At 62.0% G+C, this 23131-nt stretch overlaps 1 protein-coding gene across 2 annotated transcripts in view; it reads right to left on the reverse strand.

Moving 5' to 3' along the window:
* The window catches only part of GNG12 (G protein subunit gamma 12), a 79633-nt gene that overhangs the window by 29537 nt on the left and 26965 nt on the right, over nt 1-23131 (reverse strand). Inside the window, exon 2 of one of the 2 annotated variants that reach the window (XM_041747151.1) lies at nt 15760-15813. The exons of the other annotated variant lie outside the window; for it this stretch is intronic. The gene's annotated coding sequence lies outside the window, so the exon portion shown is untranslated. The remainder of the gene's footprint in view (nt 1-15759; nt 15814-23131) is intronic. 2 annotated transcript variants of the gene reach the window in all.

Consider the following 23131-nt stretch of genomic DNA (forward strand, 5'->3'; position numbering starts at 1 on the left):
GGGCCGCGGTGACAGCATGTGCTGCATATGCTGGAGTGTTCAGCCCGGAACGCTCCGCGCCCGTCTCTGGACGGCACCATCTCACGTAACCTCCCGGGTCTAGGGGTCAACGCCAGCCTGGCCTACACTCCCATCCCTGCCCCGGGCCAGTCTGCCTCTCAAGGGAACTGCTAGGCTCCCACGGGACCTACCACAGGCGCGGGGTCACGGATGTGTCCGTCTGTGGGACCATGAACCCATCTGTCCTTACGTGCTCAGTACCCAGCACTGCGTCTGGTTGCAAAGGTGCCGACTTCCAACGAACTAGAAAGGAAAGCAAGGAATTCGGGGCCGGAAGGAGGTTTAAGAGGTCAGGGTGTTTGAATTCCTGCCCAATACAGAATTTCCCTTAAAATATCACTACAGAGAAACACAACTTTTCAAAGGTGTTGAACCGTGCACACAGATCGTTCTCGACGTACCACGGCGTTATGTCCCGATAAACCCATCGCAAGTTGAAAACAGTGTTCAGTGGAAAATGCATTTAATACACTACCCCAGACCACTTTCTCACACTACACACAAAAATAAACCCAAAGCTGATTAAACACCTAATTGTGAGACCTGAAACCGCAGAACACCTAACAGAAAACACAGGCAGCACCCCCCCCCCTCGGATGCGGGCCTTAGCAACGCTTACGGAGGTGTCTCCCGAGGCGAGGGAAGCGACAGCAAAGATAAGCTACTGGGATTCCACCAAAAATAAAAAGATTTTGCACAGCAAGGGAAGCCGTGAACAAAACGAAAATATTGTTTTCGTTCTACCTTCGGAAGAAGGTATTTGCAAATGATATACCTGGTAAGGAGTTAGTACCCATAATATGTAAAGAACACAACTCAACACACACACACACACACACACACACACACACCCAAATAATCTAATTAAAAATGGGCAGAAAACTGGAATAGACTTCTTTCCAAGGAAGACATACACGTGGCCAAAAGACATGTAGAAAGATGCTCAGCATCACTAACCATTAGGGAAATACAAATCAGAACCATGGCAAGATGTTACCTTATACCCATCAGACCAGCTCCCAACAAAAAAACAAGAAATGACAAGTGTTGGCAAAAAGGAGGATAGCAGGAGGCCTGGGGCTTTGTTGCTGGGAATGTAAATTAGTGCAGCCACTGTGGAAAACAGTACGGAGGCTCCTCAAACAATTAAAAATAGGAATACTACATGACCCGGTAATCCCACTACTAGGTATTTACCCAAAGAAAACAGAAACACTAACATGAGGGGTGCCCGGGGGGCTCAAGTCACGACCCCAGGGTCCTGGGATGGAGCCCCACACCCGGCTCCCTGCTCAGCGGGGAGTCACCTTCCCCCCCAACCCGCCCCTCACCCTCAAAATGCTCTTTCTCTGTAATAAATACATTAAATCTTTTTTTAAAAAAAACCCATTAATATAAAAAGATACATGCACTCGTATGCCTAATGCAGCATTATTTGCAGTAGCTAAGATGTGGACATGAGCTAAGTGCCCGCCCGCAGGTGAACGATAAAGAGGACGTGGGGGGTATTTACACATATACACACGCACATCCACAGATCACGGGGTCTAACTCAGCCGTGAACAGAACGGGATCGTGCCATGTGTGGCAAGGGCGGACCTAGGGTACTGTGTTAGGGGACATAGGTCAGGCAGGGATAAACAAATTCCACAGGCTCTACCTTACCTGTGAAATTAAAAAAAAAAAAAAAAACAGGTTAATACCCAACCAGCCACAGATTCACAGATACCAGAGACGGAACTGGTGTCGGCCAGAAGCGGGTGGGATGGGGAGTGGGTAAAACAGTTGAGGGGGATTTAAAGGGTACAAAGTTCTAATCATAAAGCAAACCGGTCACGGAGGCTGCAGCGCAGCACGGGGGACACGGTCGGTCACACTGCGAGGACAGCACGGCGACAGGGCGGGCGCGGTGTGCCCGAAGCCGACGGCGCCGTGTAGATGGAACTTCGACAAAAGTGATTTCCTCAAAAAGCTTCTATGTTGGAGGGACAGATTCGAAACAGATGAACACAGGAACAGTGGGAAGGAGCAAAGGCTTGGGAGACCCTCGATGGTGCAGGGAAGTTCTCCAGCTTGACCGCGACGATGGCCAGTTTTTTTCTGCAAGATTTTTTTTCCTCCTGATTTTTCAAGATATATCAGCTACTTAGAGAAAAATGTGTGACACATATTAACACGGACAACAGATTCCAAACGTTCACGTGTTGCTCTATTTCCTTCTAATATTTTCTCCGTGAGTTTTTAAAGGGGTTGAAATCACATTCTGTGATTTTATGCTCCTTTGCAGCAGAGGCATTTCCCTGCGTGATTACGTCTTCCTAAACATCATGTTTTAAGACTTTTGATAGAATTTCAGACTTAGAGAATCTAAGTTACAGCAACAGCGAAAACAATTCTCTGAGGTCTTTCACCCAGATTTGGATTCCTCAAATCAACATTTTTGCTATATCTACTTTTTATTTATTCTTGAAAAAATATATTTGGAAGAGCGTGTGCACGCGAGCGTGGGATGGGGAGGGGGGCAGAGGGAGAGTCCAGCAGACTCGGGCTGAGCACAGGCCCGACGTGGGGCGCGACCCCACAACCCTGAGATCACGGCCGGCCGGCGTCAACTCTGAGTTGGATGCAAACCGCCCGGACCGCGCAGGCGCCTCTCCTCTAATTCCCGCGCTCCCTCTCCGACGGAGAGCACGAGACACCGCAGACGTGAGGCCGTGCGGCCTCGAATCCTCCCGCGTGGCTCTCACGTCAGCACGCTGCAGTCAGCGGGCAGCGGGCTCCGGAAGCTGAGGCTGAAGACCCCACGACCACCCGGGCTGCCTCGGCCGTTGGCCCGACGGCAGCGGGGCCTCCCAGTTCAGGCCGCGTTCAAGCGTCACGTCCGCCGCCCTTACTCTGGGATGGTCCCTGAGCCTTTCTTTGTATTTCACGATTCCGATCCTGGGGCACGCAGACCCTTATTTTGTGAGACGCCCCTCGGTTGGCCTTTATCCTGACAGATTAAGGTCATGCGCTTTGGGCCACACAAGCGAGGATGCGGGACTTTCAGTGACCTTGGCCAGATCCGATCACGTGAACGCTCCCTTACTGTGCAACTGGGGCCGCTGTGCACCGTTGCTACGACCCCCGGGTCGTGCTCTTTCTTTTTCTTCCTGTGCACTGTCTACCTACTGGCTTCTCCCTGTTATTGTCTATATTAATGATTAAGGCATAAAGTTAAAAGAATGGATTCAGGCTACTTTAAGGGTGTTTTGAATGTCAATTGATGACTTCTTTTCTAAGAGCTCCTGTCAGGTTGCAGCCCCTCCTGGACAGCGGTGTCCACGCCTCCTCGCGTGGAGTGGCCTTGCACACCGCCGTGCTGGAAGACAGTCGGGGTCGGCAAAGACCCAGAGTCCTGCGTTGCTGCACGAGCAGATTCCATCTTAAAGGACGGCCGGCATGGGGTGTCCCCTCCCACCCCGCAACCCCCCACAAAGTGGTGACCTCGAGCTCCTACCACAAAGAAACACAAGATAACACAGGGGCGCCCGGTGGCTCAGGTGGCTAAGCGTTGAGATCTCAGGGTCCTGGGATTGAGCCCCACGGCGGGGTCACCGTCATCGTCGTCGTCCCTGCTCCGCGGGGAGCCTGCGTCTCCCTCTACCCACCCCTTGCTCGTGCTCTTTCTCTCTCCCATGCACGCTCTCTCTCAAATAAAGAAATACAAACAACCCAGGATAATACAGACTGTGCTAAGGGCATGAGGTTCTTCAGTAACAAGCAACTGGCGGAGGGGGGGGGCACACGAGGTGGACCCAGGTGGGCGCCCGCTTCCCTGGGAAAGAGCGCAGGGCTGTGCAGCTGGGAGCGGGGAGGCTCAGCACCGCCGTCCCGCGTCTCACGCTGTTTACCACAAGCTGCGTCTGCGAACCGCCGGCCTCTGTTGAGCCGCGAGCCCCTGCTGCGCCCTCGCCCCAACGGCCCTTTCCCGGCGCCAACCTCGCCCCTGGCCTTCCCGCCTGTCCCGCGGCGCGGTCCCAGGTGGAGCGGGTTGCAATTGTGCGTGAGAACGAAGGCCTGAGAGCCCTGTGAAGGGAGAGGCTTGCGGCCGTCCTGGTGTTGCTCAGCCCTGCAGCCGCCGGCGCGCCAGGCGCGGTACTGAGTCGGGCTGTCTCGGCACCGGGCTGACGGCCCCTTTCCACGGCGGACGAAGGATGGAGAAAGGGCCGTGTGTGTGAGTGCGTGTGTGTGTGTGTGTGTCCCTCCAGACAGCAAGTGCGGTGCTGCAGCCGCCGGTGCGGAGCGTGAGTGTCCACGGGGAACAGCGAGCCCGTGCGGCGGGCAGACGCAGGCCGGCAGGGACTCCCGCTCCGCAGGCTCACTGCTCCCCGAGCGCCTCTGGAGCCCAGACACAAGGCCAGTCTCCAGGACCTTACCCCGGGGGACATCTAGCCCCACCCCCACATGCCTGCTTAGCACTTACGACAATCAGTTTCCATATATTGGACACAAAAAGCAAAGAGGAGATGGCCCCAAAAAATGTTTTTCTTAAATGAAAATTGCGTGAGATGAAAAATCATACACAAAATATGTGCTTACGATCACTAATAATTAGAAACCTCTTCGGAAGTATTTAAGAAGATTCATGATTGTGACCTGCGCGGTGGGTGTGCGCTCTTCCCTTTTGCATCCTTCTCTTGAGGAAGAACAGGCCCAGGTACGCAGGGAACCGGCTGCAGGAGCCACGAACGGCCGCTTCACAAGGCCCGGCCCCAAACACCCGGCATCTCGGGGCTTCTGAGAGCAGAGAAAGGACCAAGTCTTAATGCATCGCTCGTACCAGTGCGACGGCGCCCTCCACTTGGGGGTGGGAACCCAGAGCCACGGGGACACCAGCCACGCGTGGGGAACAAGCCGGTGGCTGAGGCCTTCACCGCGAGGGCTCTCGTTACAGAGACACGACGGAGCCGAGTAACTGGGTCAGAGCTGCTCCTTTCAAGCCGGGGAGTCATCAGGGGCTTAGCCAGGGCGTCAGGATGAAAATCCTATTTTAACAAAAGAGGAAACACAGGGAGGGGATTTTCTGTTTCAACTCCTTATCCTTCCGTTTCGCACTTGGGTTTCTCAAATAACACGAAACGTGTAGGAAGTGGAAAATAAACGTCGCTGGCCTCGCTGCGGCCGAAAGCGACTGTTGGGCAGGTGTGAGTGGCCAGGGAGGGTGAACCCGGCGGGGGCGTCGGCCCAGCAGGACGAACCCTGGAGTCCGGGCGAGCAAGGCGAGTTGCCGCGTGGGCGCAAGGGTCACGCGTATGTATCCGGGCGGTGCCTGACATTTTCTACATCCCGGTAGTTCCTGTCTCTATACTGGGAGCAACTTTCCATCACTAGCATTGATGGAGGGACCTGGCAAAAAAAAAGAATAAATAAAACCCCAAGTGCACTGTAATAGGTGTGAGCCTTGAACCTGGTAGTGTCTTAACCATGTTGTTCTCTACAGACGTAAAAACATGCATTTAGGTCACCCGGGGGGGGGCTCAGTGGTTGAGCATCTGCCTCCGGTCCAGGGCGTGACCCGGGGTCCTGGAATCGAGTCCCACGTCGGTCTCCCTGCACGGAGCCTGCTTCTCCCTCTGCCTGTGTCTCTGCCTCTCTCTCTCTCTCTCTCTGTGTCTCTCATGAATAAATAAAAAAAAAAAAATCTGAAAAAAAATAAAAACACGCATTTAAACCTGAGTTTAGAATAACTGTTTCAAAGCAAAAGGAAAGAAAAGAACCAGAAAAGGTCGTGCAGAGCAGGGCCCTTCGTACCCTGAGCCGCACAGGCCCTGCCCCGCGCGTCCCAGGCGACCTGGTCCTGCTCCAGGGGTGAGGTCGGCCAGCGCCTCACGGATGGGAGACCCCGTGCACGCCTGGATGTGCGCAGGGGCCCGGGAAGCCAGGCTAGGACCCACGTCCCCTCCTCTCGCTTCTTTCTAACACACTGAGCTCTGAGTAAGCAAAGCACCGCAGGCCTCTGAGCCACAGGAGGGGAAGGACGCGGGGCAGGTCGCCGGCCCGCGCCTGACGCTTGACGTGCGGTTGTGGCTTTGCCAGCGTGGACACAGTTTCACGGACATTGCTTTGTTTCCTTTCTGTTTTAGGAGCATTTTCCACCGGGCCTACGTTGGCCGGCCGACGCCTCCCGGCTGCCCCCGCAGGGCCTTCCTCTGAGCCACCCCGAAGCTGCCAGAGGGCTGGGCACCGGCCCGCCTTTCTGCAGGAATGCTGGAACCTTCCCCCTTCAGAGGGTGTGCGGAGCCCGACCCAGCCCCGACGGCAGTTCCTCACTGGGCCTGCGTCCCCTCCACTGAAAGGTCAGGTGCCCCCAGCGGGGACTCAGGTGAGGCGCAGAAGGGGTCACACGTGGGGGCAAGCAGCGAAGCAACCTGGAGTGTGAGCACTTGCCAACAGGGCGGAGGGAAAGCCCTGGAGCAAGCCTGCCGGTCGGTCCTCCGGGGCCTACGGAGGACCTGGCCTTCTGCATCCTGGGCCGTGGACTCTTGGGGGTCTTACGACAAGACGACAGAGTTAGGAGCAGCACAGGCTGGCGGCAGCGAAGGGGTCCTCGGAGCGAGGGGTCTGAGGCTGAAGCTCCCCGGTCGGTGCAGCCGCGTGGGGTCCCCTCGTCCATGGATCAGCAGCAGCTGCTCTGTGGTCCCGTGGCTCAGCTCCGGGCTCAGGGAGTGGCCCACGGGGCCGGGGCAGAAAGGCTGCCGGGTGGCCGGCGGTGAGCGTGTCCCCGTAGGTGCCCGGGCTCGTGGCAGGTGCTCGGCCTGCGTTCCCCACCCTCCGGCCCCTCCCTTGAGGCTGCGCCCCTTCCCTTGGCCCTGGCTCTCCACCAGGTCCTAAGCTTCCACACAGAGTATTCCGGAACCGTCTGCAGGCCCCACGTCAGAACGGGGCAGTCGTTCACCAAAGACGTCCAGGCATGAGTTACGCAGGCTTCGAAATCAGCCCGACAAGCAGCGAGCTTGCTTGGTTCCACATGGACCCGCTGCTGCCCGGGGGTGTCCACGGCCCCGTGAGGACCCCACAACAATCCGCCCGAGGGACGCCTGCCCCGTCACGTCCGAGGGGCCGGTCCTCCTGGGTCAGGGCTCAGCTCCGCCACGGGCCCCCGACGGGAAGGTCCTGTCTCCTCTCGAGACCCCCTTTGGTTCCACCAAGGTGCCAGCTACGCCGGCTTGCGGAGAACCAGACCGCTCTGAATCCCACGCGCCTGGCCACCGCGGCTACGGCTGCGCCTTCTCACGACCCGTACCAGCGACGTAGAAACGTCTCCCGGGCTAGTGGCAAGGCCACGTCGCCAAGTCTTGGCAAGGAAACGAGAGGAGGCCTCAAGAGGCCAGCGGCTTAGCGGACGGAGCCTGCTGTCCTACCCGCCACGGCCCGGTATTCGTGAGCGGCCCTGCCCCGCGACGTTCTCGTTCTCTCCCGAGCACGACAGCGAGAACAGCTTCTCGCACGCGGTGTCTCCGCGCAGCCGTCTGTCGCCGGGGACAAACGTCGTGCAGATTCTCCCCCATAAGGTGAAGACGCCGGGAAGAGGTGAGCCACCCTCCTCTGGGGCTTGCACCCCGCACGCCCCGCGCTAGTTCCCGCAGCGACGCCGCGGAGCACCCTCACCGCTACCCACGCAGAAACGGAGGCTTTGGGAGCAACTGGCCTGCCCGGGGCCCGCCCGGCCGGAGGTCCTGAGCGGCGCATGTGGGGCCGGGCAGCCGGAGCTTTGCTCCCAGCCCTTGGGCCACGCACGCGGCCTCTGCAACCCAAAGTCACATGGTTTGCTACGAAGGACTCACGAGCTTTGCAAGATAGTTTTTTACAGCAGGAAGCTGCACATACTTTGATTTTTTCCCCTCCAATTCCTATTTGATCCCCCTCCCCCCAAAAAAAAATTGTTGGAAAATTGGACTATTTTTTTCCAAGGCTCTGAGGACGTTTCAGGAATCAGGGCAACAGTCAAAAGCAAATAATGGTAGAGCTGCTACTTGCCGGCGTAGACCGTGTGGCAGGCCGCTGTGAACGCCCGCGCCGACGCTTCCCCTAACGCCGCCTGCTTCCGGGCACCTGGCATTACCCTCACCCAACAAACGAGGAGATGGAGGCTCAGAGACTCTGCCCGACGTGTCTGGGCTGCTAAGGAAGCTGCGGCCTCCGCCTCCCGCCCACACCCGCGCCTCCGGGCCGCACGGCGGGCACACACACCAGGTGTCCCAGGTCGCGGCCGTCTACACCACCCGAACAGCCAAGCGGAGAGCCCTCCGTCCCCCGAGGCCAAGGTGAGGCCCCAGGCGGGAGTGGTGGGGGGTGCAGGGGGGCCCTGCCCGCCTGGGGTTCCCGTGTCATCGGGGGCACGAGCGAGCGCACACTCGGCAAGTCTTCACTTCTCAGAGTCCTGCAACCCCACGAGGTGTGGCAAGTCAGCTCTCGGAGCGAGAGAAACTGTGTCAGGGTCACGGGCACCAGAAACGGTGGCTGGTGGCTGAGCGTGGAGTTTCCAGGTCCTCGCCACCGGTGCAACCAGAGGGAGGCCTTCCCGGAGGCAGGTCAAGGGCTTCTGGGACCTCAGAGGTGGGGGTCGGGGGAAGCGGCCTGCACCTGGGATCTCTGCCCCGGGCAGATGCGTGGCCTGGGGCACACGCGCACCTCCCACCCCCGTGACGGGAACGTGACGGGGGGCCAGGGTGGGCTCTGGAAGCAGCACCTTCCCAGCAATCCCCCCCATCCCCGTTCCCTGAGGATCGGGGTGGGACACCTGGGCGGGAGGAGGGGGCAGGGAGCGTGCGGGGCTGGGCAGGGACTGTGCGGCGCTGGCCCGGGTTTCCAGGAGGAGCGAAGGCTGCTTTGGGGGGCGCTGAAGAGGAGCTCCTGGCCCTGGCCGGGGGTAGCAGTTAATCTGACAAGATGCTAAAGTGGAAGTTTCCACTCCAGCATCAAGATTCCACAGATGGGAAATTCCAGAGCAAGGGGCCAGACCACGATGTGGAAATTTCTAGGAAGCTAACCTCGCGGGCTCCAAGATCATGAGGACGCCCAAACGGGTTCAGGGCAGCGGAACGCCACGGAGGGGTCTGTGGGGCAGATTCCTCACAGGGGCTTGGACCCCCCCAGCCCCCCACCCCCGACGGTGACGGGCAGACAGCTGGCCCTTCATTTCAAGCCTCAGGGAAGGGGTTTCACAAGCAACACCTGCAAGGCCTGGTCGGGGTCCCCCAGGTGCGGACCCCGGAGGAACAGAAGGCCGCTCAGGGGTGGCTGCCCAGCCTCCCTCCGGGAGCTGAAGCCCCGGGAACCCTGGGCTCCGGGAATGCCGGCCTGTCTCCCTGAATCAGGCTCCACCCAAAGGGCTGAATCCCGCCTGAGGCTGCGGGAACGTGCGTGGAGGCCCGAAGCTGCCGGCTGATGTCACAGCTAGCAGGAGACGTGCCTGAGTTCTGGGAGATCCAATGGAAAGTTCCAGAGGGAGTCCTTGAGAAAGCCACAGAAGCCAGCAGGACGGAGAGAGACCCGGAGGACCCGGAGCCAGGCGGGACGGCAGCAGTCGGCTTCACGCAGGGAGGCCCGGCGCGGGCAGGGCTGGAGCACGGGGAGGCCCGTCCCCGCAGGATGGCGGGCGTCTTCTCTCGGGCGAACGGCGACTGCTGTGGGCCACACCGAGCACTTCCAGGTTCCAGAGGGAATGTGCATGTCTGCCATGTGTCACCTAAAGGGGCCACGGGACTCCTCACTGCCTAAGAGCAACCAGAAGAGTCATGGGCTTGACCGAGTTTCGAAGAGAAAATGGGGGCAAGACACACTCCTCTGCATAGACTCTGAAGGAACAGTGAGAGGCAGACTCAGTGGGGGGCTCAGGAGGTCGAGCGTCCGACTCTTCAGCTTGGGTCATGATCTCAGGTCATGAGATGGAGCCTCGAGTCAGGTTCTGTGCTCTGGGTGGAGTCAGCTTGAGATTCTCTCTCTCCTGCTGTTCCTCCCCCAGCTCATGCTCATTTTAAATAAATAAATAAAACCTTAAAAAAAAAAAAGAACCACACACAACAAAGAATACAGCTGCATCCTGTTAGGTCTCCTAGGTCACGTGTGCAACCTGGCGGGCCAGCAGGGGCCAGGGACTTCACAGATGCCACCTGGGCCAGGCCCCCTAACAGCTCCACGAGGCACATGTTCTCTCCCCATTGCCAGCTGGGGAAGCTACGGCTCAGAGAGGTCAGGCACCACTCCGAGTCGCACGGGTCGGTGAGTAAAGCAGTAGCCTGGACTCCACCTCAAGTCTGACACCTAATCCTGAACCCTTTTTTAAGATTTTATTTATTTATTCATGAGACAGAGAGAGAGGCAGAGACACAGGCAGAGGGAGGAGCAGGCTCTGTGCAGGGAGCCCGAGGTGGGACTCGATCCCGGGTCTCCAGGATCAGGCCCTGGGCTGCAGGCAGCGCTAAACCGCTGAGCCACCCGGGCTGCGCCCCCCCCCCAACCCTTTTTATTCCCGCAGATGAGTGGTTCCCAGCAGACAGTGGTGGCTGAAGCAGGGCAGGAACCTGGGGCCTGCTCAGCCTTCCCTCGTCCTGAAGCTGGAACACCAAGGAGCAGAGCTTGAAAACCACTGAGCTGCACGACCTGAGCAGTGTCTTCCAACCCTGGGATCCCAGGATCCGCTCATCTGTCTGGAAGGTGGACCCAAAGCAGCAGACGTGGGGAAGAGGGACAATCCGGAGTCTGCATCCAGTGTTCCCAGAGACGCGGCCGGCAGGAGCCAGTTCTAGCAGGCGCTCCGGGGCAGGCCCAGGGCTCACAGAAGTAGTGTCGTGTCTGCACACAAGTAGTTCAGAGAGCGCAGGCGACGCACCTAGCACAGAGCCTGGCACCAGGGTAGCACTTCAGCAGGTGGCAACCAGGCCTGCAAGCAGTCTGCATCTATGCCTGGAAACCTCAGCCCGCAGTTCAGTGCCACGTGCTCAGCTGCTGACATCCCTGCGTCCGTCCCACAGGGAACTACGTCTCTCACGGGCACGAAGCTTTACCAGTCGAGCCAAGACCAGAAACGAACGTGTAAGATCACGCGGGCGGAACGCACGACGACGTAAGCAAGCCTGAGCAATGGTTTTTAAACAGCCGCGGACCACAGAGTCCTCTGAGAAGAGGAAATACGATCCCTTTTCCCAGCAAACAAAACAAACCTACGTACGGTTCTGTCAACGATCGTAGAAGCCCGTTCACTGATTCATTCAAGGCCTGCAGACCCCGAGACCCCGTCGCTCCTCCAGGCTAGCGGTCACGCCTAGGTTCTGGGGGCGCGAGGAGACTGCGGCCTGAGGCCGCCTACCTGACCCCACGGTGGGGGGCGGGGTCGCCCACCCTTACGCCTCCGCGTCCTCGTCCTCGCTGTCACTACCCTGGTCAGGCGACCAGCCCCCGGCACCTGCGACAGGCAGCTGACGGATCGGATCGGAGGCCGGATCTAACCGTGAGCTTTCCAGGTCAGTGGCTGCCCCCGCCCCGAATTCCTCAATCAGCGGACTCTGGTACCTAAAGGTTTTATCTGCGTGGTATGCTCGGTCTTTCCTCCTCCTTCTCGTAACGAAATTCTTCCTTTTGTCGTAGGGACCTCGCTGCGCGCGGCTCTGGCGGGGTCTACCCTCACGAGGGCCACGGGAACACACGACGCTGCTCAGTGTTTTGTTCGCTCTTCTGGCCGAGCTGAGCCAGGCAGGGAAGCCAACCCGAGCCGGTCCAGACCCCTCCTCGATGCTGTTGTCAGAACAAGGGCCAGACACACAGGCTCTCTTCACTACGATCCAGAGCCGCGGGGGTGACGCACACGTAGCTCGACGGCTACCGCCCGGGTTCAAGCTGACGGCACTGGGCTGAGCTGACGGATGCAGAGTGTGGAAGGTAATGACCTCACGATGGCCTCTGAGCTCCTGGATACGGCCATACCTGAAGCCCGCTCCAGAGCCATCCTGACCGTGAAGTCAAGCCACTGGTTTAAGCTGGATTTCTGTTACTTGCAAACCAAACAACAACAATAATAAAACAACAACTAAGCCGGAGCCAAGTGAAAATAAAGCCCAAAAGGAAGACCCCGTTCCTGGGTGGCACTTGGGGAATTGTGGGCTGCTCTCTGACAGGGATCCCTACTGGATTAAGGGCTTCTCACCCTGTGGTGTTTCTATAAAAAGTCTAGGCTTCGCTTAGTCTCCCATGACCCTCTGCCCCTGACGGTTCTTCTTACCGACGCTGCTGCCAACCAGACCCCATTCCTTGCTGTAAGCATCAAAGCTTCTGACCGGAAGAAGAAAGTCACTGGGGTGGACAACAGTAACCCAGGCTGGCCCAGGTTACACCAACGCTCGCAGGCGGCGAGAGCCTCAGGCCGCCCCAGTTCTTGCCAGAACATTCCAGCGTCAGGAATGGCCTAGAGCCAGGGGGCTCCAAGCAGGAGAAATACCTGTGGAGCCAGGGGAGGGCGGCCGGCAGGTCATGGGGACGAGGCCGCTGCAAATCCCGTGTGCCCAGGGCAGGGCTGGGTCCGGCTGTGGACCTGGAGGTGACCCGGGACGGGAGAAACAGCTCACAGGTCCCTTCAGAAGCTGCCTATTGCTCTTCACGACAGGGGCGGTGGGGCAAGTCCGACTCCTGCACCAATTGGGGTCCACAGCCAGATGCCTAGGCTGGGAGTCAGAGCCGCGATGGGGTGGAGAGCATCGTGGGGGTGGGGGCGTGGGCAGGGGGGGTGGGGGAGGGTGGGGCATGGGGAAGGGGTGGGGAGGGGGTGGGAGTAGGGGAAGGTGTGGGGGTGGGGTGAGGGTGGCCATGGGGGCATGGAAGAGGTGGGGCATGGTGAAGGGGGTGGAGGCGGGGCATAGGGAAGGGGTGGGGTGGACATGGGGGTGGGGAAGGGGTGGGGGTGGGCATGGGGGTGTGCAGGAGGGTGGGGCATGGGGAAAGGGTGGAGGTGGGGCATAGGGAAGGGGTGGGGTGGACATGGGGGTGGGTATGGGGAAGGGGTGGGGGTGGGGCATTGGGAAGGGGTGGGAGTGAGCATGGGGGCAGGGATGGGGTGGGAATGGTGGAGGGGTGGGGGCCAGATGAGGGTAGGGTAGGGGGCTGGGCATGCGGGTGGGGGTGTGGAGTATAGGCACAGGGGCATGGAGGAGGGTGGGCCATGGGGAAGGGGTGGGGGTGGGAGTGGAGGTGGGGGGCAGGCGTGGAGGTGGGGGTGGGCATGGGGGCGGGGGTAGGGAGGGTATGGGGCAGGGTGGGAGTGGGCATGGTGGTGGGGATGGGATGGGAAGGGGGAGGGTGTGGGGGCGGGGTGGGGGTGGGAGTAGGGGAGGGTATGGGGTGGAGTAGGGGTAGGCATGGGGGTGAGGGCAGTGTGGGCATGGGGGCGTGGAGGAGGGTGGAGCATGGGAAGGGGTGGGGAAGGGGTGGGGCAGGCGTGGAGGTGGGGGTGGAGGTGGGAGGCGGGTGTGGGGGTGGAGCGCCCCTCCAGCCTGGCCCCCCGCCCTTTGAGCACCGCCGGCGGCTCTCCCTTCCCAAGTCCTCCCGTCTGCAGGACCGTGTACTGGACATCGGGGCCAACCAGGAACTCCCCTTCTCAGGGACGGACAGTTTTCAGCAGGTATTTTGAAAGAGGACCCGAGGGACTGACCCGCTAGTGGTGGGAGGCGGCTGAGCTGCTACAGATGGGACCGACGCGACAGCCTTGGCGTGGACGTGGAGTGATCCCACAGAAGGCAGCACAGTGCCGGGCGCAGTCGGACGCAAAATGGGCAGCCCAACCAGCAGGCGCTGCGGCCTCTGCTGCTCTGCTTGGTCCCGCCGGGACGACCACGCGACTACCCACCGCCCTCCCTCCCCCAGAGCCAGGCCCACGCCACGAAGGACCTGCCCCTCTCTCCACACCGGCCGGCCACAGCCCCACCACTGATTAATGCACTTTAATTATCTTTTACGGTTTATAAAACACGGGCACGTACGTCAGCCTTTAAACCTTGGCAGGCCACAAATCAAACATTATTCCCATTTCACAGGTGGAGAAACTGAGGCTCAGGTAGGTGGGGCTCATACGAGCCCAGAGGTAGCAGGCCCAGGGCTCAAGCAGTCTCATATGAGTCTCTCCTCCTTTCCACAGCAAGTGGCTGCAGACGCAGAGCAATCCCGGGAGCCCACGCTCCACGCTCCCGGGCTCCTCCCTGCACCTGATGATGGGAACGGCCCCGGGGCGGGCCAGGAGCTGGTATCTGAACAGGTGCCTCACGCGACCACGACCAAGAGCGGCGTCCACACGCCTTCCTGCTTGACGGAGGGCCTCTGCCCTCAGCCGCCGCGTGGCACCGCAAGGACGGCCTGGACGCCGCAGCCCTGTGAGGCTGTCCGGGACCGCGGCGTGACTGCCATCCCACACCGGCCTGTTCGGGGGTAAAGACAACGCCGATGGGGCAGCAGGGGAAGCAGACCGGCCACAGCCAAGACAGCGAACCACACAACGGGGTCGGAGCGGGGCGGGCCCCAGACGGCAGGGACAGGCAGGGACGGCCACGTCGTGGAGGACGGAAGCTCTAGCGGCCTTGCACAACGGAAGGGATTCCAAGCAGGGGAAGGGGCGACAGCATGGGGCGTCCTCGGGAGAAATGGCGAACGGGCCAGCCCGACTGAAATTAAAGGACCGGTGGGAGGTGGGCAGGAGAGGACGCGGGGTGAAGGGTGCGGGCGGAGGAGCGAGGCCACTGCCGTGGGAGGTCCCAGGCACGGGCGGCCCCTGAGCAACGAGGTGACAGCCTGGAGGTCGGGCTGAGGCATGAGCAACGCGGCAGGGAGTGGGGGGCGGCCTGGCGGTGGCAGGAGCTGCTCACCTCAGGGGCTGCTCACCTGGGCTGCCAGGGCCCCCCCATCCGGCCGCGGAGGGAGGCCTGCGGGCTACGGGATGGGCACGGCTCGGGGCCTCACTCCACGCCCTGTGGTCCTCGGGGGACTCAAGGGCACCACAAGCGATCCTGCAGCCGCTCTACTAACAGGCTGATCCCGTATCTGAGCCTCACGGGGGTGTTTCTGGCAGTTTATCTCGGGCTGGTTTCTCACACGGCAGAAGCTGACTGCTACACGCTGCACGGAACGGCACGACCGTGGCGTCAGGGAGGGAGGCCACGTCACCGTCCCAACCGTACAGGCAGCTTTCTGGCACTGGTACCGGTTACGTCACCACAGCGACAGGTGCAAAGACAGGGGGGGGGGGCGGGGAACACGGCAGCCAGAAGCCGGTATGTCGGCTGTGAGCCAGGGTCCGCCCAGCACCGCGCGAGCCACTGCTGCCTCCCTGGCTGGACGGGCGCGTTGCTTTGGGCACTGCCTGAACCAGCGCACCGTCAACGGGGGCCTCGCAATGGTCTCTTTATAAAAATTTAGAAAAAGAAGAGATTTTATTTCAGCGAGTAATCACAGATCTTTTCCCTGACGGCGTCCCTAGCGGAGGAACACGGATCCGTGTGGGTTTTTAAGGCCTGGAGACATCGCGAATCGTTTCCGGGGCAGGAAGAAAGTGTGAATAAACAGACGCCAGAGCGGAGCGCCGGGCCGGGGGTCTGGCCCGGGAGTGGCCGGGGGGTCTGGCCCGGGAGTGGCAGCGTCCTTTCAACGGTCACTCTGTGCGAGAAACGGAAGCGGACTCACCGATCGGACGTGCTGTGGGCCACCGTCGCCTTCAGGCGGGAAGCGGGGACGAACCTGAAAGAGTCAAGCGAACACGGTGAGGCCGGTGGGCGCGGGGGCGGGCGCAGCCCCTGGATCCGAGCGCTCGTGCTCCCGGGTGCAACTCTGCTGGCTCCTGACGGGCGACGGGGCGTCTTGGCCTACGTGGCCCCGCGCCCTGGGCAGGTGGCATCCTGTGCCCGGCCCTGAGGGTGCTGGTGTCGCCCGCGGTAGCGTCCCGGCCGGACCCCGACGTGAGCGGGACGCGCCTTCCTCGCCTCGTTCCCTGAGCCTGTCCCTGCCAGGACCAAGCCGCCGGGTGGAAGCCCCGAGGGTGATGTGGAGGCCGCACGGGCGCAGACAAGCACCGACCTCGGGTCACGGGCGAGGGTGCGCCGGGGGCAGTGCTGCTCCATGGAGGCGAGACGCGAGCCCCACACGCGCTTTCACGCTCCCGAGTAACCCCACGGGCAGGGCAAACCCCAGGGTGCTCACTGCATCCACGCGGGCGATGAGGTTTCGTCGGGTAACGAACGTAAACGCCACTAAGGAGCCATTTCAGTGTTTCGTTCCGAGCAGGTCGGCTCGGGACTGAGGGCGGCCACACGTCGAGGGGTACGGCCCGCCACGCGCAGGGAGCCCCCCCGGCCGCTGGGGCAAGGCACGCGCACACGGAGGCCGCATCGTCTGCTCCCCTGCCCTGGGACACATCGGCACCCCCCTTGCGGCATCATCCTGCTGGGACGTCACGGGCGCTCGCAGGTGTCCACGCAGCACTAGGCACCCAGGAACCCTCGCTGGCGGCTCGCCCCTGCCAGTCATCCCGCTGCCCTGACGAGCCGAGCGGACGTCCGCTCCCGTTCATGACAACACGGAGGCCCCGGGAGGTGAAGAGCTGGCCCAAGGCTCCGCGATGCTCACCACACCTCGGGGGCGCCTGCTCGGGAGGCCTTTATTTTAAAGGATTTATTTCAGCAAGAGCGAGCGTGTGCAGGGGTGGGACGGAGGGAGAGGGGGATCTCGAGCAGACTCCCGGGGAGATGAGCCCAACACAGGGCTGGGCCCCACGGCCCCACCGCCCCCCCCCCCCCCCGCGGAAGCCACGGCTGGGAGGGCTGGGACGCCTTACCTCCGGGCTCCCAACAGGCCAAGGACCTGAAATCGGACGCTTACTTCCACTTAGGAGCGGGCAGCCCGGGACCCAAGGCCACGCCCGTGACACGTGGCAGGTGCCAGCGGTGCCGGCGGGTTGTGCTGGCGGCTGGGGCCGGGCCGAGGTCTGGGGCAGCCGGCGGGGGCGGGCGAGGCCACCCAGGGCGCCGCCACCTAGGGTCACAGGCTGAGCCCGGAAGTCGAGCTTCCGGCACCAGGTCCCACCTCCTCAGCCCCCAGGGGCCCGGGGGCTCTCGGTCGCTGCCACCGTAGGGCCAGACCCGCCCGCATGCCCAGGGGCCGCTGCCTCACTCGCTCGTGCCTTGCGTGTCCTGCTGTCACACACTCGCCTCCCTCCTGCACGGCCGCCCCGTAGGTCACCTTCGCTGGGAAGCCCCTGAAGCCCTCGGTGGCTGAGGGACACACAGTGCAGGCCAGTGAGGGCTCGTGCTCAGCTCCCCACGGCCAGGTACACGCTGCTGGCAGGAGCCCAAGGAAAGCTCTGGAATCACAAGACCTGGACTGAACGTCCCTCCTGCACCGGTGAGGGGCGAGTCCCTGAGCAATTAGGCTCTGAGCCTCGACTCCACAGTGTGACGAGACCTTTCGCACACGGTGGCTGTAAGACAAAAAGGGGGACGCCCGCAGCGGCCAGCACTCACCGGGCTCCGCGGAGAAGTCCATCGGGCACTAGTCCACGCGCTTCCGCTCCCCCAGCCTGCTCAGCGGCTGCATGAGGTGGGTCCTCCCGCGCCCACTCAGCAGGTGAGCAAGCCGAGGCACACCCAGGCCGTCGGTGCCGAGCCAGGCCGTGCACAGAACCACCGGGGCAGGAGCGTCCTTGGGCGGGAAGCACGTCGTGACATCAGCAGCTCTGCGCAGCCAGTGTGTGTGGGGGGGGCTGGCATCGTCCTCGGCCCGGCCAGGCCCGTCTCGCCTCTGACAACTCCGAAGCCTCGGCTGGCTGTGACCCAGGAGAGCCGGGGAACACAGTCTTCTTAGAAACACGATATTCAAGGGAAAAAAAAAAGACACAAAATCCCTTTTCTTCAGGTCTACTTGGTCTCAAAGACTCGGTGGGTGCGTTCCAAACAAAAGTCTCTGGCGGCTTGTCCGCTCCGCCCTGCAGGTCGCGGCAGGTGACCTTGGAGGATGTTCCTCTGCTTCCCCAGCAGGAGTCAGACACGACTCGCAAGACGGGGACATCAGGGGCGTTGGGGGGGGGGAGCGTACTTGGGCTCACGGCAGGGGCGGGAGGGGGACAGCGGCCCCGCGAGAGCTCGCAGCTGCACGCACGCGGCTGTGACACCCACCCCACGGCCTCGTCGCACACAGGAGGCCACATGACCTACGCACGGGCACCAGCGTAGTCTCCGTCACGACGACTGAGCCGGGACTCTTCCTGAGAAGAGGCGTTCACTGAGCACAAACCCCGTCCCAGGCACAGCTGCACGGCGGGAGACACGGCTGTGAACGAGGGGACGGGGCTCCTGACACCGGGCCTGGCACTGCGACAGAGCCAGGGGACACATGGGCACCCAGACGAGTCCCTACAGGCGCCTGACATGGAGCAGGTCCCGCGGATGCTTCCACGTAAACACGGGAGCAGTGGGACCGACCGAAGAGCTTCGTGGTGTGTCGGGCGGCTGCGTGGACAGGCCTGAGGGCTGCGTGGATGAACGGGCCGGGGCGGCCACCTGCGGGGCCGTGCGCTTGTCCGGGGACACACAGCGCAGGCCCGTGAGGGTGCTCAGGGCAGGGGACCCACTGATGAAGCAGCCGTGAGGGACGAGGGAGACAACGGGTGTAGACGACACCACGGCTCTGGCTCCAGAGACCAGTAGCTTCTGTGGGGGAGGAGCAGGCTGTGGGGGGACGGACACTGGGAATCCTGACCTGGCCGATGTGCAGGGGGCTTGGGGCTGAGGCATCCGAGTCCGGCTCCTGGCTCAGACCACGACCTCGGGGGTCCCGGGACCGGGCCTGGAGCCCCTCACTCTGGGGCATGTGCTCACAGATGCTCTCCCTGCCGCCCCCCCGCCCCCCCGTGTACTCGCTCCCTCTCCCTCAAGCAGACCATCTTCATTTTATGAGAACAGGACACCTACGGGACCCTGTTCACTTGGAGACGCAGGCTCTGGGACGGCTCTGTCCACGGCAACGGCGGCGGCTCTCGGCACATCCCACCCAACACGGCTGGAGGCTCCTCCCCGGGTCCCGGGGCCGGAGTGCAGGTGAGCGAGCACACGGGAAGCGGCTACTGGGCCGCACGTAAGGAGCTGCACCCCAGGGGCGCCCGCTGGCTCCAGTCACGACCCCACAGACCCAGGACGGCCGAGCTCGCAGGCTCCCTGCACCCTGGGGACGCTGCTCCTTCCTCGGCCCCGCCCGCGCCCTCAGCCGCGCTCTCGCATCTTCCCGACAATTCCGCTCGCTGGGACTTGCCCAGAATGCCCGTGACACCCTGCCAGGCTCCCGGCGCCACCAGATACTTGCTGCAATCGTGAAATACGGGCCTCTAGCCCCGGGACACCTGGGAACAGCCGGTGGATCCTGATCGCATTGGTTTCCACACACAACACAGCCTGGAGGGAGCAGGACGATCACGGGGTCCGTGGGCCCGGCTCCCGGCTGTCTTCACTGCCTGCAGCCCCCAGCGAGTCACATAACCAATGGGTGCCTCCGCCTCCCCGTGTGCAAAATGCGGAGCGACCCGGGGGCCCCGCGTCGAGGGGCATCTGGACGACGTGACCGGCTCTCCTCCGGTGCTCCGTACTCACGCCGGGTCTGGTTCCACTTGCGAATCCCGACACAACGTCATCTCAGGGGGCAAAATGGGCACGAGGGCCCTCAGAGCCCACGGACGGTGCTACTGCAGGCATGTGCCCCACGAGGCGTACACCCGCGTCCGGAGGCACCAGGAGTGAGGGCGGTGCCCCTGCCCACCGGCCGTAACCCCGGGAGAGCCGGGCACGGGAAGCCGCGCCCCCAGTGAAGGCACCGGGGCCGCGTGTCCCCAGCTCCTCGGCAGGTAACACGGGGACATAGCCTGGCGACACCAGAGCCACGGAGAAGCGCTCAAAACACGCCCACAACTCCCACCTTGCCAACCTCTGTGGTGACACAGAACAGCTGGAGAAGCAACCGGAAGGTCACGCTCCACCGATGTTGCCCGTCTTCCCACTGCAAGGGCAGCGACGCTGCTTCACGCACGGCTCCGCAGCGACAGCTTCAGCGGGGCTGGGAGCACCACTGGGCTCGTGCTCAGCTCCCCACGGCCAGGTACATGCTGCTGGCAGGAGCCCAAGGAAAGCTCTGGAATCACGAGACCTGGACTGAATGTCCCTCCTGCACCGGTGAGGGGCGAGTCCCTGAGCAATTAGGCTCTGAGCCTCGACTCCACAGTGTGACGAGACCTTTCGCACACGGTGGCTGTAAGACAAAAAGGGGGGGGGGCGCCCGGGGGCTCCGCGTTGGAGCGTCTGCCTCGGGCCCAGGGCATGACCCCAGGGTCCCAGGATCGAGTCCCGCGTTGGGCTCCCTGCGCGGAGCCTGCTTCTCCCTCTGCCTGTGCCTTTGCCTCTCTCTCTGCATCTCTCAGGAATAAATACATAAAATCTTAAAAGGAAAAGAATAAAAAGGGAGAATGTTGGTCTAATGCCACTAGGACCAGCTCCATAAATGAGGACTATTTCTTCCATTTTATTTTAAATATTTAAATGTGTGTTTCTACACAGGTTCATCACGGTTAAGGGGCCTAATAACAGTCCTTCATGCCGAAAAGTCCCAATTCATTAAATCACTCCCCTAAACACGCAAAATATGTAGGTTGTTGCCAGTTTTCATCATTATAAATAGGGCTACACTGGGTACCTTCATGTTCATGCTTCACTCCTTCACCCTGTGGCCCCAGCTTCCCTGAGTTCCTTACGGTAGAGTTAAGAGTCTCCTTTTTTAACAGGGCTTTGCTGCCGTGCAACGATGCCACCCACAGAGTGACGGGGACTCCTGGGCCCTGAGGCTCTGCACTCCCAGCGGCGTTCCCAGCGCCGTCTGCATCTGCGTTTCTGATTAGTGAATATGAACGTTCCCCCCTTTAGCGAGGCAGTAAGTTCCTGTGTTTTGCTTATTCGTGTCGCGGGATCTTGACGTTCTTGTCATGGGTGGGAGTGAGCTCCTTGGAGCTCCCGGCGGCGCAGAGCTCGTGTTTGCATTTGCCGTAAATGCCCTCCCGGTTCTCTGAGGCTCGGGACAGGCCCCTTCGCATCTGCACAGCATCTCGATGAATAACCGGCCGCGGCCGCAGTGACTGTCGGGCCTGGCGGTGCTTCCCGGCGAGGTGCCGGCCGCGTGATCGCCCTTCAAAGTCCACCTGCACCCGCCGGACGTCCAAGCCGCCCTGTGAGGGCGCGGAGGGGACGGCGGCTCCCACTGCGTCCCCGGCGGGCCGTGCCTCAGCAGTGGCCGGGAGGTGGCCAAGACCGGACACGGCCAGAGGAGCCAAATAAAGACACGCGTGTTCGTGCAAAACGGCTCATCGTCCGAAGCACCGCCTGCACCACCTCCTGCCGCCGGGCCTTGGCACAGGGCATCGGAGAGCCGCGCCTCACCCGGGCCCCGCGGCAATGCCGGCACCTTCTCTTCAGCTTCGCTGAGGTACAGGGACACGGAAACTGCAGGCATCGAGCGGCTGCCACGCGGCTCAAGGCCTTCACGGCCCGTGACCTCGGGGCGGGGTGGGGGCGGGCAAGTCCTGCTTTCCAGGGAGTTTCACGGACACCAGACGGTGCTAATCAACCCGTCAGCAGGTTCTACGCTCGGCCCGACCCTGGTCACCGCAGAGCGGAGTCTGCCGGCCCCGCGGCCACTTTCCCCGTTTCTGCGAGTTGGTCTGTTCCGTCTGGGCGGACTCCGCGCATCCACGACGCCGGGTGTCGGCCCCACAGGGAACGCTGGTGCAGCTTTAGGGGCGCACCCAGAGCCCTATGCCGTTAGAACAACCCCAATAACCCAGGCCTGAGGGAAGCGTCGCTTCCTTACGCTTTGTGGACCGAGCGCCCCTCGCCAGCGTCCCCTCCCTCGGGCTCCCTGAGTCCCGCCGCTCTCCCTGTCGACCTCCCGCACGGTACGTGGGCACGTTCCACCTGCCGGAGGAGCGGGTCTCCGGCCGCGGCCCATGTGCGCTCGCACGTCCCGAAGAGCCAGGCGCCCGCTCCGCACCCGGCGCCTCACGGAGGCTCGCTCAAGCGCCTGCCACGGTTGCAAGACGGTGTCCAAAAAAATCCAGTTTGGTCAAAACTCCGAGCCGTGAAGCCCGCAGCGCCTGCGCTTTCCGCTGCGCCGCTCGCTCCCTGTCCCGCCGCGTCCCCGGGCCAGAGGCTGGCGCTGGCTGAACCCAAGCCGCGGTGAGGAGCGGCCGGCAACGCCCGCCTTGCTTGCATCTGGGCAACGCCGCCGCCGCACCGGCCGCGCTTCGGCTCGCAGCTTCCGACGGGACGTCCCCCTCGCAGGTTCACGGCGATGGGAGGCCTGGCTCAGCCCTTGGGAAAAACGCAGATGAAAGTAGGGAGCATGTTTCCCCGGCAGCTTGGAAGCTCACAGGAAACGGTTAGCATCCGCCGGGAAAGGCAAACAGCCTGCACCACATGACAAACCGAAAGCCCCGAAATGCACAGCGAAGCCCGCGAGCCACGGCCTCCCCGGAACGGAGGGGAGGATTCCACGCTGAAAAGAGGAAATTCTTTTATTCCGCGAACGTGCGAACAAACAGAAAGCCGTGTGCCCCCGGCTGGGGGATGGGCTCGGCTCCTGCGCCCCCGCCAACGCCCCCGACCCCGCAGCCCGGCTCGTGCCGGTGTCTTTTCACGGCGGGCTCAGCGCCTTGCCCAAGGGAAACCGGCCAGGCTGGCGACATGGTCCTCCTGCGGCCTCTGGGGCGGCTTCGGGCTCCCGAGGGGCGGGCGGCCGGCAGGGCCCCCACGGCCCAAGCAAGGGACAGGAGGGGGTGGGCCCTTCACCATCCTGCCCCTCATGAGCCTTTCCCACCTACTCCGAGCCTGGCAACTTGGTAAGCGCTGCCGAGAGGACTGAGACCAACACAGGCTCCGTCCTCCCGGAGCCCACGGTACGTCACGCCCCCGACAGGGCAGTGAGAGCTCCAGCACACGGCGTGGAACTGTCGTAAGGACGAGGAGTCCGGGGG

This window comes from Vulpes lagopus, chromosome 3, assembly GCF_018345385.1.
Source record: "Vulpes lagopus strain Blue_001 chromosome 3, ASM1834538v1, whole genome shotgun sequence".
Taxonomy (NCBI): domain Eukaryota; kingdom Metazoa; phylum Chordata; class Mammalia; order Carnivora; family Canidae; genus Vulpes; species Vulpes lagopus.